This window comes from Sciurus carolinensis, chromosome 10, assembly GCF_902686445.1.
Source record: "Sciurus carolinensis chromosome 10, mSciCar1.2, whole genome shotgun sequence".
Classification (NCBI taxonomy): Eukaryota; Metazoa; Chordata; class Mammalia; order Rodentia; family Sciuridae; genus Sciurus; species Sciurus carolinensis.
Window position 1 is genome coordinate 26,859,582 of NC_062222.1, and position 17,536 is coordinate 26,877,117.

The following is a 17,536-nucleotide window of genomic DNA, read 5'->3' on the forward strand; positions in this document are numbered from 1 at the left end:
TTTTGTCATTCTATCAATTGGTTAACTATTTAAATGAACAATTTACTATCCAAACCTGAGCATGATGGGTTAACTAGAGTTTTCGCCGTATCTCCAACTTCTAATGCCAGCGCATCACACCCCTAATTCAGTTTAACTGTGAGGAACTTTATCTCACTTAATGGGTATTTCTATGATGCATTTCAGGACCATTTGGCTTGATATCTCTACATTGTCATCAACAGGCTTTCTCTCTTCCCCTCTTCTTCAATGCATTTTTCCTCGGGCGGCCCACTGTCAAGATTGCAGAGTGGCTGCAGTGTGTCCAGGAGTATAGAGTTCCATCCATTCTGTCTCCTTTATAGGAGCAGGGAAGCTTACCCCAGACCCCCTCATTAGACTACCTGCACCAACCCCTCGCAGGGACCCATCAGACGTTTTAACCTTGAAGGTGGAGTTAACCCAGAGTCATACGAGGCAGAGGCTAACACCTAAGTCAAACCAAATTCTGCTAACGACAACAACAACAACAACAACAACAACAAAAACAAAGAGCAAACTGACTGTTGGAATGGTAACTAGTAATTCTAGATGGACAGCAAACTCCTTATGTGACCTTCCTTGAATGCTATTTCTTTTAAATAAGGTTTTGATAAGAACTGAGCAGCGGAGAATTTAAGGTTATTTTATTTTTGTGAACATTCAGAGTTCAGTTATTCAAACTGTATTAATATGCTTCATGGTGGTCATCCACTGATTGGCAGGTTGCCTTACCCTTCTGAAAGATTTTAAGTCTAGCAATCACGCCTGAATAGATGGCCACCTCACCTTTGTATGCAAGGGGTCAGTGGTGATTATAGTACCTAGTGATTATCACTGTCCAGGATGTTCTGCTCCTATTGCCACTTGGTAATAGCAGCCTTTCCACCTGGTAACTCCTTTCCCATCTCCTGTGGTTTTGGTAATGATGATAATCATGTTCATCTACAACTCCCTATTTCCTACCTCTCACTCCTAACCATGAAAGTGGGCATGAGACCTTGGCCTGGCTAATAAGAAGATCCCGGTCTTCCAGGCTGTAGTGACGTGTTCAGGAAAAGGCCCATGATGTGATCGAACGGGAATGTTCCCTTGGACTTCTGCAATGTAGCTAGTGGGTAAGGCATTTTTGTTTTTAGAGTGGAAATGCTGGACAAATGATAGCCTGGAGCTTATTTCCTGAGTCAACAGGGGCGCACAAGGAGTAGAAGAGAGGGAAGCCTTTAGGCTCAGACACACAGGGTAACAGAGGCTGAGGTGGGTAGTGGGTGAGAGCAAACAAGTTTCCTGACAGTAGAGTTTTCTAGTTTTCTTCCATTTTGAGTTATCCAACTCTCAAAACTCTGTCTTCCCATCTAGAGGAGGTAATGTATTTCCCATTTTGCCTAAGCAACTTTGAATGGGGTTTCTGTCACTTGTAACTTCCAGCATCCTGATTAATACACCGTCTGAGGAAGTATCTCAGGATGGAGTCGTGATTTTCCATAGAATATTTACTTTAATACTTACAGTGCTTAATGAACCACCGAGGGAGGCCCCAGTGTTCTTGCTGGAGGGCACACTCATGTTAGTCTAGCCCAGAGTTCTTCCAGAGCTGGTATTACTAATTGCCTATCAAGGCTATAGAGGGGGAAAATCAACTTGGAAATGATCAGTGGCCAATTTAAGCACCATGGCTTGTTGCTCATAAATGCTTCCGGGTAAGTGAGTTGCAAAGGTTTTTCCTGAGAAATGTTATTCCAGTTAAATGTGGGTAGATACATGCTTTAAAAATATTTGAGAAGAATCACTAAATGGAAAGGTGTTACAACAGTGGGATTTGCATTACTGTTGATGAGGCTGACTTGATATCAGCACTTGTCTTTTTGGACTCTTCATAGTTTGTGAAAATATAATCGTCTGACCAGTGTGGCAGACACTTCCCTTTGGATTCTCTGTAGTTGGGATTCATGTACACAGGGGATGGTCCTGTTGTTCTGCATTCCGAGCAAATCCGAGTAGAATTCTAGCTAGTAAGGATGGAGGGAAGGAACTAAATTGACTGGGAATCTGAGGACAGAGGGTTTAAGGTTAGCATCTGCCCCAAGGCACAAAGTTTGGCATTGTCACAGTGAAATACTTAGGCCCTTGGAGCTTAGTACACCCCTGTGGGCTGGGGGAGAAGCAGTCCACCAAATGGGAACCTGGAAGGAATGAGCTCGCCAGAGAATTTAGTTTTCCCGTCTCTGGGACTTCAGTGAAGTTATAACTCTTGTTTCCTCTAGGACAAGTAAGGGACAGTGCAGAGAAACAGAATGGGCCCAGTCCAATTGCAGAACAAGAATATGAAGTTCGTCTAGTAAAACAAATGCTTCAGTGCAACAGTCTTGTCAGTTCTTTAACTATATTGAAAACGTGGGCTGACACCAACCATGTAATGACTGTGTCACGGCCGGGACATGACACAACCCTGGCTTTCCCTGGCGTGCACACAGCAGGCTGGCGTTAGTCGCACCAGCACGCCGTGGACTGACAGCTAAATCGTATGCTGTTCAGGGGCATTAATAAAAACTGATAACAACAACAGCAGAAAAACTCTCCTTTCATACCCAGTGGCTAGCACTGAATAATTTGAGGTTTCTAAAAACGTGTAACAGTTTGACAATCTTCCGAGCTCTAGACCATCTGCAAACCAATTTTGTTTGCCTCGAGTTAGCTATGGAAGGGATCAGTAGTCAGACTTGAAAAGGCTCTTTTGATAAAGTAGGACAGATTATGCTACACCCCAGAGACTGATGGTCTGCCAAGACTTGGTCAGCGACTTTTATTTAAAGATGCTTTGCCATATGGTTTTCTCATAAAGCTAAAGATCAGGTCTCAGAGTCTAGCACGTGTGCATTAATAAATCATGTTCTTGAACCAGCACAGGTGCTCCCCATAGTTTGTGGGTAGAATTGAAAGGGGGTTGTGGGAAACGGGTTAAGGGAACCGACCTGGGTGGTGAGTGGGTAGAGAAGGGTGATTTGTTTTTTGGATAGGATAGTTAATAAAATATTTACTCTGACTACAAGGCTCTGCTGGGTTTTCTTTGACCTTTGCCAGGGAAGTATTTCCACTGGAAAAATAAATAAATAGAAAGACATGTCTTCAAAGCATGCTGAATTTCAGAACGTAAAGATATGAAACCATTTATGTAATATGAGAAGAGATTTAGAATGGTGGCAATTATTTTAAAATTTGATTCCCAAATCCACTTTGCTTCCTGAGACAGAAGACAAATCTGCCCACCTTTACAAAAGAGAAATCAAATTTGTATTATTTGTTTTTTTTTTTTTGGGGGGTGCTGGGGATCGAACCCAGGGCCTTGTGCTTACAAGGCAAGCACTCTACCGACTGAGCTATCTCCCCAGCCCCTGAGCTATCTCCCCAGCCCCCGTATTATTTGTAACCCTGATTATGCATTTATTACCTCCTTCCATCCAACATTTGCATTTATTAGTATTTTATAATGAAGGTTTATCTAGAGTATCTTTAATTTCTTATCATTCATTGTCAAATGGTGTGGCAGATGATCCTAGATTCATGTCATATGTGTATGTCAGAGAGGCACGGAGGTGGAATCAGGGATAAAGTAGGGGTTTATAACAGAATCGCATGCTTTTTACCTGACTTAGTGCATTTGAATAACTCAAACGAACTGTATATGTCTTTTCTTGAGACAAGGTCTTGCTATGTTGCCTGGGCTGGCCTTGACTCCTGGGTTCAGGCTAGCCTCCTATCTCAAGCTCCCAGGTAGCTGGGGTTATAGGTATGTACCACTTCTGGGTTTTGATGTTTTATTTTGTAGGAAAACACTATCAAGTGAGCAGGGGGCGCACATGCTTGCTTATTTATTTATTTGTTTATTTTGGTGCTGGGCCTTCAACCCAGGGCTTTTCACACTGCAAGGCCAGAGCTCTGTCACTGAACTGCACCCCCAACCCTTTCTTTATTTTGAGTTATAATGACCTAGAGAATCCCCTTCCCTGGCATGAGTTTAGAACTTTTTGTGTGTGTGTGGTACTGAGCATTGAACGCAGAGCCTGGCTCGTGCTAGGCGTGCACTCCGTCAGGCCTCCCCCTGAGTGCAGAGACACTTTGAGAATGACACTTCTGCCTCTGAGAGCGAGATGAAGATGCTCACAGAGCCACAGGGCTCAGGAGGAGCCGTGAAGAACAGCCTGCGCTGCAGCTCGTCCGAGACTTTGCATTACATATATTTAGACAGAAGTCGACCGTTGCTGACCTCGGAAACAGGAGTAGTACTGAACTTAGAAGTTCTTTCCTGAGATATTTTGAGTCTGAAGGATTCCGAAGAAGACAGAATGCAGAAATAAAAACCGAAGGGGGCTATTTTGAGGTAAAGACTGAGGAGGTGGCGTAGGAAGGCTGATCTGTCAGGCCTTTCCAGAGCAGGAGTACAGAAGATTGGGAAGAGACACAGAGATGGAATTAGGGAGATAACGTGGGAGTTATGTAACAGGAGTGTATGATTTTACATGGCTCAGTGCATTCGAATAACCTAATAAGTCCCAAGTTTTCAATTCTGCAAACATAACAAATGCTAAATACTATTTCAAAGTTACCGTACGTGTGGTGTGTTTGTTGCTCAATTTAAGTTTTTATAGGTGTTCCACAATTGGGACAGTGAGAGAAAATGGATTAATTTTAGAATATCTCAGAGATATTCAGCAGTTGCAAATGAAAAACAACCTTTTGAGAACTGAAGCTCTAGGAACGACAGAGGGGCCCAGTAGTTTAGGGGAGACAGATTCTGGGGACCTGCCTGCATGCACGGCGTCCTGAGATCTGCTGTTGACCAGCATCGTCTCCTTTGGTTACTGGGTCTGGAGTTGTTAGCCTTTTCCTCAGACCCATCAAAGGTTCCTCATCAGAGCCCAGTAATTAAAAATAAGTAGTTGCTGCGGGTGGCCCCAGGCTGGAGCTGCGGGTAAAGGGATGGAGAGTGGGGAAGGACAGACTGCCTTTTTTCCAACATGCCCTCTCAGTGAGCAGCAGCACAACCTTTGGTTAAACCAAAAATTGAGCAGTATCCTTGCATAGAAAGGCTCTTGGGATTAAGATTTGATTTTTTTCTTTTTTCACTCTTGTAAGGCTTAGAATCATAGGCTAACACCAAATTAGTTTCTTGGAATTGGAACACTCTGAGTCCTGGGACCAGGTAATTTCAGTTTCTCAGGATTATCTTGACCCTTTCAGGGACAGAGCAGAGCAGTCGGGCAGCTCAAAGGTAGGAAAAGGCCATTTCCCCCCAGTCAGCTCCTACAGTCTCCCCCTCCCCAACCAGCCCTCTTTTAAACTACCCATAGCTTTCAAGGAACGTTCTTCCTAAAACTTCTGCCCCAGAACAAATCTTGGAAATGCTTACAATGATAGTTTTCCCTCCTTTTGGGTGTGCGTGACCTTCTCCTCTGGAGGAAGGTACTTAGCATTTTGGGGGAAGAATACAGATAGCCCTAGCACGGGGCCAACGCTGTACAAATGAATACTTAATAAATACTACTCGTGGAGAGTAAATGAGCTGGGAAGCAAATTGGCTCTTCCAGCCATTGGCACTCCTGAAAGTGTTGATTAATAAGCTCTTTACCTTCATGGGGCACTGAGCCAGCGATGGTTCAAAATGCATTAGCAGATGTGACTTCTGCCCACCGGGACTTGAGGGCCCCATTTGTGAGCTCACTCTTGTGTGAAATTTACCTCTCTTGTCATTCTCAGCTGACAACCAGGTGGACGGTGGTTGGTCCAAGGAATAACGGGTGGCCAGCAGAAAGCCTGCAGGTGGGCTCCCCGGGACCTCCTTTGTTGGTCCAGGGTCCTCTTCCTTTGAGCTGCTCAAAGTACCTTTAAAATGCCTGCTCGCTACAGTTGCCCTTATGTTCTGTATATGTAGTGTGAGTGCCTTTCAAGGGATGTGTTTCCCCCCACCTGACTTCCTTTGTCTGGAATATTCTGATCTGCAAGGGAAGCATGGGTCTGGTTGAGGAATGATTTCCCTTTCTCTGGCAGGAACTTTAGGGCGGCCTTATTTTTCTTGCAATTGAAAGTATCATTAAAACCTGGCTGGTCCGAGACAAGAGTGGGAACGGGAAGATGATCTTTGTCCTCCCTCCCCTGGCCCTGTCCTTTTCTGTGCCCCTGCTTACTTCTTGCTTCTTTTATCTCCCTCTCTTCACACATGGCCTGGGGACCTTCCCCTGTCAGCATTAAAAAAAAAAAAAAAAAAAAGTTGTAAAAATTCATTATAACTTTAGATTTACAGAAAAGTTGCAAAAAATAGTATGGAGAGCTCCTGTGTCCCCTTCATCCATTTCCCGAATGCTGACCCCCTATTTACCCTGCCAGTAGTTCCACAGTGATGTCCATGGAGTGCATTTTTAAACCTCTGTCCTACGGACCTAGTCAGGGTACAGAGATGACCTGGTTCCTTTCTCTTACCTTTAAGGAACCAGTGATACCTCCGGTTATCAGTGATTAATTCTTCCTCAAATGTTGAAGTTTGAATATTAGAGAAGCACGCCCAGGCAAGCATATACAGCAGGTTTTATTTAAAGTTAGCAACGCAGACTTCTCCGGGGAGGGAGAAGAGGGCCATGGCTGGTCTAAGAAATGGGAGTGCCCTGCCCTTTTTATAGACTAAAGTTTCCTTTGTTCTCCCGCTCTCTCCTCACTTGTCTTTCTCCTTCCAGCTACTGACCATGCCCAGGAGATGCCAGTGGGCTGGAAGGGCCAAGGGGAGTGCTAGGCAGGAAGGGAGTGGCAGCCGGGGGCAGTGATGTGTAGCTCTGTCTGCTCAGGAGTGACTCCCTTAACAACCTTTTTGGGAGGGTGTATCCCAGGGCTCTGGAGACATGGACATTCAAGTTTCCTAGGGGTCGTTTCCAACCTCCCGGACTCAGATTGGCTTCTGTTTTCTCAGTTTGACCTGATCACCTATTCTGTACTAACTGCCTGTCTTTAATTTGGCTTTGCCAGCAATCTAGGGGTAGATTTTGGTGACTTAAAGCTTTGTCTTCCCATAAGAATTTTTATATTTTCAAGTGTTCTAGAAATGGCAGTAGGGAACATACAGATAACAGTTTCTAGTAATTGAATGTCAGCTATAGTAGAGTCTGGTAAGGAGATATTGTTGACTTGAGTCCACGTTGGGACTCTTGAAATGGCTATTTGTTTATTAATTCTTCTTTTCATTTAGCATTAGTTACTGTCCCATAATTGCCAAGTTCTGTCCTAATCTCTGGAGATACCAAGTTGAACTTTGTGATATAGCTCTTGCCTTTAAGAAACTTGACCTAGTGCTATGGTTTGGATATGAGATGTCCTCTGAGAAGCTCATGTGGCAATGCAAGAATACTCAGAGGTGAAGTGATTAGATTGCAAGATGTGGTCTAATCAGTGGATTAATCCTTCTGATGGATTAATAACTTGAATGGATTACTAGGTGGTAACTGTAGGCAGGAGGGGTGTGGCTAAAGGAAGTAGGTCACTGGCGAGCATGAACCTTCTTCCTGGTTCCTTGCGTGGGCTTGTGTGCTCTCTCTCTCTCTCTCTCTCTCTCTCTCTCTCTCTCCCTCCCTCTCCCTTTCTCTCTCTCTTGCTCTCACTCTCTTTGCTCCTAGTTGCCATGAATTAAGCAGCTTTCTTCTTCCATGTTGTTCTATCTCACGGCAGGCCTAGACCAATGGAGTTGATTCACTGTGAACTGAACCTTTGAAACCTTGAGCCAAAATGAACTTTTCCTCTTTTAAGTTGTTCTTGTCAGGTATTTTGATCGTAGCAGCAAAAGCTGACTGACTTGTCTAGTGATCAAAACAGCCACAAAACACTGGAAATATGGTAGAGATACATACAGGGTATGGCAGGGAAGAAGACCCTGAGATCCAGCCCAACCTGACCAGTCCTCATTAAGCTGCTCCACCTAGAAAGAGCCCTTGGAGACTGTGAAATAATATGGTTCTGTTCAGTCCACACTTAACCATTAAGATGGTTTAGGTAAATTCAGGGAACTCTCAGTGCTCTGTTATTTTATGAAAGGATAACACAGCGCTGCCCATGAAGTAGAGTTGAAATAGTTATTAAATGCACGGGTGTGCTGATTGTGGTTATCTGCCTAGCATTCCCAGTCCACCTCCCCACCCGCCCGGAGGTGAAACTATTTTATTTCACAATTGTCTTCAAAACTGAGAAGACACTTTTTTCTTTCATATAAAAACATTAGTACAGTGGTGCACACCTGCAATCCCAGCTACTTGGGGGACTGAGGCAGGAGGATTGCAAGTTCCAGGGCAGCCTTGGCAATTTAGGAAGAGATCTTGTCTCAAAATAAAAAAGGACTGGGGCAGAGTGCTTGCCTAGCATGCATGGGGCTTGGATTTAATCCCCAGTACCCCAAAACAAAAACAAACAGTACAGATATCTGTACTTTATAGAAAATTATCATATAGACTGTCTCAAAAATATAACCCATTATATGGTTTCAATAAGGTTGCTTGGAAAAGCTCTTATCTGGACCAATTGCTGTAAGACTCCACTCCACCACTGCATCGCTTGGTTCAAAGTGTAGGTTGTTGTCACAAGTGCGTGTTCCTTCATTCTCACATGCCTAGTGACGCACAGTGTCACTGTGTCCCATTGCTTTTGTCAGCCTTTTCTGCAGGTTTGTCAGCAGGTTCTGCAGGTTGTGCCTCTCACCTTGGTCTTCCTTGAGGACCTTCCAGGAATGGAGACACATCATCATTCTAGTAGATCCTAAATCAGGTCCTTACCAACAGTTCCAGTGGAAAAACATTCTTTGAAGAACATGTCTATTTGAAGACATGTCTAACCTGTTCATTTAAGTTCCCTTCCATAAACACAGACGTATGTCTCTCCAAGGAAGTACGAACTGATGTGTCCTCTCACATGGACATAGCTCTGCAGTCAAGACAGTTAATCACAGGTGGACAGGTTTGGAAATGTGAGTGCCCATGTCATCCTGACAAGCAGCAAGCAGCCTGACACCATATGGTCTTCAGCCTTGCCGTCGTGTCGGTATCCAGGTCTTGCTTCTAGTTAGAAGTGCAAGACGAGACACGGGAGCTGGTCTTGTCAAATGAAATCTGTAATCCAGACAACTCCTGGTACATAAAATTACATAACAGTCTAGCATCAGCAGTAAACCCCAAAGTTGAGATACCAGTGTGGTCGTCAGCGTGGAGAGTTTTTCCTGGTGAGCAGCAGCTCTGGCTGTGCCCTTTTCAATGCAGCCACCTCTGCATGTGTTTTCCATTTCAGACCAACTCTGTCTGAACCTTGTTTAACAGCTTCCGTTGCATATTCAGTTGATGAACCTGCCAAACAGTGACATCGCTGTCATACTGATTGTGAAACATAGTTCTTGGGGGGACCTGGATGAGTCTTCTTCCTGGCCCTTTTTTTTGAATCCAAAATGTGGAGTTTTTACAGATCTGTATGTATATACCCAATAATGCATATATATGTGAGTAATGTGTAACATATATAACTATTTCACTGAATATTCTTACACCATGTTTTTCATTATTTTATGAAAAATTTTATGAGAGATTTCAGACATGAAGTTGGAATCATGTTGCAGTAGACTCATCATTTAGACTCTCTAATAAACATTATTCTATACTTATCACACATCTATTCATTTATCCATCATTCCCTTTATTAATCTATCTTAATTTTTCTGATATGTTTAAAGTAAATTGAAGATATTGTGAAATAGCCTCTAAGTGCTTTAGCAGACCTGTAGTCATAAAAATTACTCATTTGCAGTTTTTCTTTTGATACAAAATTTGTGCTCAGTGAAATGCATGCGTCTTAAATGTGTATTTCCTGAGTTTTGATCAACACATGCACCTGTATAACCCAGACTTCATCATGATATAGATAATAAATACATCATCACCCTCTATAGAAGGCTCCCTTGTGACCCTTCCCATTCAGTTCTCACCTCCTCCTTCCCAGAGGCTACCACTGTTCTAATTTTTTTTTTTTGGTACCAGCAATTGAACCCAGGGGTGATAAACCACTGAGCCACTTTTTATATTTTATTTACAGACAGGGTCTCACTGAGTTGCTGAGGCTGGCTTTGAACTTGTGATCCTTCTGCCTCAGCCTCCTGAGCCACTGGGATTGCAGGCATGTGTGCTCCACTGTGCCTTGCACTGTTCTAATTTTTTTTCCCCTCATAGGTGTGTTTTGCCTGTTGTCCAATTTCAAATAAATGGAATCACACAATATATACTTTTTTTGTGTAGTGCTTTCATTTGGCATAGTTTTTCAGTTTATTAGGTTCTTTATATTTTAGAAGTTCTTTTTTTAATTGCTGATTAGTATTCCAGTTTATGACTATACCACAGTTTCCTTGCTTTCCTATTGATGGACATCTGGATATTCTCATTTTTTAGTTGTTATGAATGAAAGTGCTGTGAACATTCTTCTACAAGTCTTTAAAGTGGATGTGTACGAATGTGTGTGTGTAGATGTGTGTGTGTGTGTGCTGTTTCTTTTGGGTGAATACCTAGGAACAAACTGACTTGATCATAGGGTGGACGTATGTTTACCTTCATAAGCAACCACCAGGGCTGTTTCCGAAGTGGTTGCTGGTTTTACTTTTCCACTAAAACATGTGCAAATTCCTGTACTCCACATCCTTGGGTTGTGGGTCCTTTCCCCCTTGGCCATTCTGGTTAGTGTGCAGTATCAGCATGACCTTGAGTACTTGTCATGTGCTTATTGGCTGTTTGTATATCTTTTGTGAGGTGTCTACCCTTGTTTTCATTTTTAACACTGGCTGTTTGAGTTCTCTGTGAATCTGCGGACTGTCTTTTGCAGACGTGTGTTCTGTAGCTCTTTACTCCCATCCTGGGACTTGCTTGTTCATTTCTTAAACTGTGTTGTTGACAAGATTTTACTTATTTTCATTTTGTCTTCTTGAGAGGGGGTCTCACTAAGTTGCTGAGTCTGACCTTGAACTTGCAATTCTCCTGCTTCAGCCTTCCATGTAGGTGGGATTACAGGCATGTGCCACTCTACCCAGAAAATGAGAGTTTTAAAACCTTGATGGTCATCATTTTTCCTGTGATTGTTTTCTATAACCTAAGAAACCATTCTCGACTCCCAGCTCATGATGCTGTTCTTTATTCTTCTCTAAAAGCTTTATGGTTGCATCTTTTACGTTTGCATCTGTATTATGTTGCAAGTCAGTTTTTGTGAGTGTTGTGTAGTTGGGGTCAAGCTTCATATTTCTCTATATAGATACCCAGATATCCCAGTTTGTTGGAGAAGTTTTTTTTCCCCACTTTTGGACTGTGGTGGCTCCTTTGTTGAGAATCGAGACTGTGCATGTGGGAGTCTGCTTCTGGAGCCCTGTGTTCTGTCTTGTAGTTCTATTTTGATTAGTCTTGCATCATTCTTAATAATTGTGTATTGTATAGATGTTCCATAAGTCATATGGAATCACAGTGCCATTGTTGGACATTTTGAAGTTTATTATTTTTGGCTATGAAAAGCAGTACTGTGATGTATACATTATATCTGTTCAATCTCTGATTAAGTGCAAGTGGAAGAAATAATTTATAAATAAAATTGAAGGAGAATATTTACAAGAGTAATGTTACCATTGAGCTTTACATAGTATATTCTAATTTTTATTTCTGTCACAAATGAGAGTGGCTGCCGTTGACGAGAAAGTAGAGTGAATACTATGACCAGTACCCATGAAGTTCTTACCAGCTGGGAGAAAACATTCACTTTGCATAGCCAATTTTCTGTCACTATAATGAAGTACCTGAGAAAATTAACTTAGAATGAAAAAAAGGTTTATTTGTCTCATGGTTTTGGAGGTACCTATCCAAGATTGTGCAGACCCATTGCTTTGGGCCTCTGGTAGGAGTGCTGGATGGCAGTGGTGGAGCCAACTGCTCACATCAAAGGCCAGGAAGCTAATCCAGAAAGAGAGAGAAGAAGAGACAACTTCTTATAATCCCCTTTGAGGTCATGCCCCCAGTGACCTCACTCAGAGTCAAAGATCTCCCATTTGGCCATATCTCCTTTTTAATTTTGATACTGGAAATTGAATCCAGAGGTGCTTAATCACTGAGCCACATCCCAACCCTTTTTTTTTTTTTTTTTAAATTTTGAGACAGGATCTTGCTGAGTTGCTTAGGGGCTCACTAAGTTGCTGAAGTTGGCTTTGAACTGGTGATCCTCTTGCCTCAGTCTCACGAGTCGGTGGGATTGCAGGCGTGTGCCACCACGCCTGGCTTTGGCTGTACCTCTTCAAGGTTTTCCTACCTACCAACATTGCCACCCTGGGGACCAGGCTTTATTTTGGAACCAGGGATTGAAGCCAGGGGCACTTAACCACTGAGCCACAATGGCCATTGAGGAATACTTATCCAGGTCGTAGCAACTTCGGAATGTCTTTTATGGGCTGTTTAGATTATACTCACAACCAGAGTTACTAAAGAAGTATAAAAACCAAAGACTTCAAAAGACCTTTCCTAGAACATGTGGTTCTCCATGGATCCCATGATGTATTGTAGGCACGTATTTGCATGCAAGTCAGCAGATCGAAAATGAGAAGCAGATATTTGACCAGTTGTCTAAAGCCCTTCGCTCAATTACGGAAACAGAACAGCAGCCATAACTCATCTCATGCGTCTGTCAGATGTGAGAGGTTATCTGTCTTAAGCTTTTTTATATGGTAATCAGAAAGACATTTAGTTGTGTAAATGATCCCCAAGGTACATGCTTTTTATTTTATGTGGGTATATAAATAAAATACTACCGTGTGAAGTGTTTGTAAACGCTCGGCTTCTTTATGTGATCATTTATCCTCTTAAGAGGAGCAATTGGCGGCAGAAAGGCCACCCTGGATTTCATCTTAAGTATTTGTGATGCTTTTCTCAGGGGAGGATGATTTTAAGGAGAAACAGTTATTTTGGATAAATATTCAATATTTTTTTTCACGTTCTCTTCCATACAGACAGTGAAATAATTGTACATCATTATCTTTTAAGATGTTTTCTTGTGTTTACTGTAATAAAAATTAATATCTCTGGTGAAAGGATCACTGTACTGGAAAACTACAGCTTTCATAAATTATTTAGTCATCTCTGCAGTCTAATCAGGGTTTGATAGCTGCAACTTGTAGCAGGCTAGATTTTGGCAAAGCAGCACAGAGGACTGTACCCAGAGCAGTATCAGAGGAACGCTGTGTGCGAACGGGTTCTTCAGACTTTCACAGATGCCTTTTAATTTGTCAGTAAATTAGAGACTTCCTTTTTGGGCCATGTCAGTTATTTTTAACCAAGTAAAGACTCTCTTTTGCCTGAAACTTTCATTATCAGTCTGTGATCTTATTACAAATAAATTAGAATCTTTCGGAGGGCTACTTCCTTTTTTTCTATTTTTTCTCTCTTTTCTATGGGACGACATGAGTAAAGTGAATCAAAAAGCCATTTATCCAGCCCCCGCGTTGTCTCCAGCCTTCAGTACAGACGCAGTTTCTGGATCATTGTGAGCGCAGGACTTGGGGAACCCTGCAACCCAGACCTGGCCCAGTTCAACGTGAGATGGTTCAAGATAGGACAGTTGGTTTTAATCGCATTGGCCTTAACATTTTGAGCGGTGTCCCAGAGTGAATGGCAGGAGCCCCAGAATGAACTTAATTTCTGGTTATTCTTGGGGAAAAGAATCTCTCCGTTCTCATGAAACCAACTGGACATCCTCAGTCAGACTTTCTCTGTTCAGGAGTCTCCCCGTGAGGAGTGAGTGGAGATTGAACCAGGTGGGAGGACAGGCTGGTCACGGCCGACTGCCAGCTGCTGTACATTCCCTCCAGTGTCCAATTTTCCAGTCCCCTGCCTGCTCTCCTAATGAGAAATAAACCAGAAAATGGTCCAGAACCAAAACCAAACCCAAAACCATAAAACAAGTTTAAGATGGATTTCATCCTTTGGCTCTCGAACCATCGCGTCTAATCCTATTTCAGTAGCTTTTGATAAAATGTGTCGCGAATGTAGAGTCAGTTTATACGTCTTTTCCGTCTGTTTCCTTCCTTCCTCTCTTCCTTTCTAAATAAGAGGTGGGAGACTGTATGCTTGTGCAATTCTAAAGTGGAAGCTTAAAATTAAGAACCGTTTCTCCTCCCTCCTCCCTGTACACCGTGGTCTTTAACGTCGCCCTCTTGGAGAGTGTATTTGGTTTTGTGATCAATGCGGCTGTCTGGTGTTTGTGATTTTCTCTGGGCTGACTCTTCCTGCTAATGAACATGATCATTTATACTGTGTCACTGTAGTGTAGGCATGTTTAATAATTGATTGGGCCATGGTAGGTAGAGAGTGGCAAATGCAGTGCCTTTGTTGCTATGGCAATACATTTGGTTAAGGGGGCTCTCCATCACTTGGACCACATGGATCTGGCACATGGGACATAATTGCCTGTGGTGGAGGTGGTTGGAGGACAAAATCAACCTAAGAGGCGGTGGCATTTTGAAGCAAATTAATATGTATTTCAGAGAGTGTTTGGACTAACAATTGTGGAGTAACTTTTTCACTATCGAAAGGCTCATTTTCAGCTAATATGTCAGCATAAAGAATGAGTCAAGTGACAGATTTGTTTACTTGCTAACATGGGGGGATTTGATCATTTATTGTATAAAATGGTAATTGTGTGAGGGTGGCTTCTTCCCTCTGTCAACCCAAGGAGGGTTCCTAATGCCAAGTTTATTAGGGACTCCAAAGGGAGAGGGCAACATATTCTCTCCACTTACTCTTCATTTTAATAAAAAAAATCATAGGTTCTTAAAGGTAGAGGCTTTGCTTATGTATTCTTTCAATAAATATTTATTGAGCCTTCAGCCAGGGGTTCTTAGGGACTGGGAGTACCATGCCGGCAAAGCAGCGTGGTCCCTGCCCTCACAGAGGGTAGGCTGCAAGGGGCAGCGTTCATGCACCTCTGGGCTCCCCCCACCAGCTCTGTCCTTTCCCTTATAGAGAACTCTCTCTCCGCATGTCTGGTAAGTTTTTAGAACAGTTTTTTCCCTTCCCACTATAGTTTTTTTTTTTTTTTTAATAAATTTCTCCTGGTGATTTATTAATACCATTTGTCAACAACCAACATGGAGGCAGGTGCACGCTGCGGTGGCCTAGGCCCCGGCCCTTCCAGGCATCCGTGTCCTTCCTGTCCGCCAAGCGCAGCTTGAGTTCTGCCTCTGCCTGGCGCCATCTGAACCAGCAGCACACTCTCTCTGGACAGTTTACTCAGTTAGCATCCCACATGTTGTTCTGTTTTATTTTTTTTTAATGTTATTGCTTAATCTGTTCTGTCTTCTTCTCATACCTCTTAGAAGTGCTGGGGTGGAAGAAAAAACCTTAAATCCAGAGTGAAGCCTCAGTACCTTTATTTTGTAAAGTCATGCCTGTAGAAATGAAATCATTATTGGTTACACACACACACACACACACACACTGTCACAAATCAGGACTGATACCTGAGCATCCAGACTCTGAGATCTGCCCTACTCCTTACTCTCCTTGGGCCATTTCTGGGAGGAAGAGCCAGCAAGTGCCCCGTTCTCCACTTGGTGTGGGAGTCTTGTGGCTGGATGGCCAACAAGAGGGCTGACCCTATGGCTGGCTGTGATCTGAGGCATAGTGAGTGACGACAGTGCTTAGGTGTCACAGAACTAGGGCATGCAGTTCTTGGTCAGGAGTTTCAATTAGACACATCAAGCTTTGGAAGCCACTGGGGGCTTCTGAGAAGACACAATGTGAACAAATGGACACTCCAGGGAAGATAAAAAAGCACTTGGGGCCATGTGTTCCCATGGCCGGGTGCAGGGAGGACACCTAGAGTAGAGGTGCCATTGGAGGGGAAGTCTTACCCTTCCGACACATAGAAGCTCAGGGCTCTTTGATTTTGAGCCAGGATGCTATAATAAATACATGACAGAAATAGGAATCAGATTCTCAGATGGCATGTCAGCACCATGTCTTTTGATCAAAGTGGGCTTTCTGGCTCTGAATTTTGATGATCATCTTATTTTCACTTGCTAAAGGATCATTCTGACGTTGCTTGACCTTTATCCGTGCTTCTGCTGCTCTAGCCCTGACTAAAATAGGTTGGAATTAAAAGACACCTACTAGATTCAATAAAACGGGACATTTATTGCAAGGATTCTGGAAGTCAGGCTAAGCTGGGACTCAAATCGGTACTTAGAATGCCAGCTAGCACTCGGTTCTGTTTTCTTTCTCTCACTCAACTGGTGTTTACTCCACGTAGCTAAGTGGGCTTCTCAGAGCTTCTGCTGAGTTTATGTTCCAGTTGTTGAAATAACTGGAGAAACACCTTGAGCAGTTTCTGATCTTCAATTCTTGGGGGAGAAAATTTGTTTGGCTCAGCCCGCATTTGGTCCAGGCAGCGCTGGTGAGGGGCAGGGTGGGCCACAGGCCCAGACAGCTGCCAAGTCGCAGCCCTGAATTTGAGGCTTTGGGGGTCAGGGAAGATAATCTGAGCAGATGCCCCCAACAAATTGAAAGTCCCTGCGTAAAGTTGCCCAGATTCCTGGAGAGTTGTGTGCCATTTATTTTGCAAATGTTTAGAAATCTCTCTGCAGCATCGTGAAGAATTAGATTTATTCTGTCTATTTTACTAATTGCATCACATAAAAACCATTCCGATCTGGAGCTTTGTATTGAAGCTGGTGTGTTCTGCTCACCTCTGCACTCCTCAGCCCTGCAGGAAAATTAGCTTTCCACATATTTATTTATTTTGTAACATAAGTGTTGAGAAGTTAAAGGTCTGCGGTGCTTCAGTACGATGCCTTGACAATTAAAATGTGAGTTTTTACGTATGGAGAAATTTTGTTAAAGCACATTTCTTTTGATTGTGTTTATACCCTTGCCACAGAGGTGTAGAAATGAATAACCCTGAACTGTTCAGACCTCAGAAGGTTTACTAGCTTCCAAGATTCTGATTTTATTTATAGGCTGCAAGAAGAAGAAGAAGAAAAAAAACAACACTCAATGAAATTTGTTGTGATTCACTCCTCATCACCTTGAGCTATTGCCACTCAGCACCAGGAAGGCATTGAATCTTACACAGCGAGAGGACCGAGTGAAGGCTGTAGCTCCAAACAGGAGCCTGAGTGTTGCTATCACAGGCATTTCTTGTCACATATCGAGTGGACCCAGGCCAGTGGCTTCAGATCTGAGCTTTCCTGCCCACTCCCGACCTTGTGGGAGGGGAATACTTTGTCAATTACAGCAGCTGCTCTTGAGGCTGGTTCTTTTGCTGGCTGATGGAAAAGTGAACAGGAACAACAGATTTCAAGCCCAGTTGAGCAGTGGTCTGACAAAAAGTAAATCTGGAAAAATTATACTGCGGCCTGCTGGAGTCCCCGTCTCCCTCGCCAGGTTTGATGTATGCAGGGGTACTTTTGTGCTGCTGCTTTTAAACACACAGT

At 43.1% G+C, this 17,536-nt stretch overlaps 1 protein-coding gene, 1 non-coding gene and 1 pseudogene across 7 annotated transcripts in view; 1 reads left to right on the plus strand and 2 right to left on the minus strand.

The window, feature by feature from the left end:
• The window catches only part of Fhip1a (FHF complex subunit HOOK interacting protein 1A), a 233,038-nt gene that overhangs the window by 94,281 nt on the left and 121,221 nt on the right, over positions 1–17,536 (plus strand). The gene's annotated exons all lie outside the window — the stretch shown is intronic.
• Positions 3,332–3,405, minus strand: Trnat-ugu (transfer RNA threonine (anticodon UGU)). The gene has a single exon. It is a non-coding gene; the product is annotated as a tRNA-Thr (tRNA).
• LOC124994152 (proteasome subunit alpha type-1-like) lies at positions 8,673–9,440 on the minus strand (annotated as a pseudogene).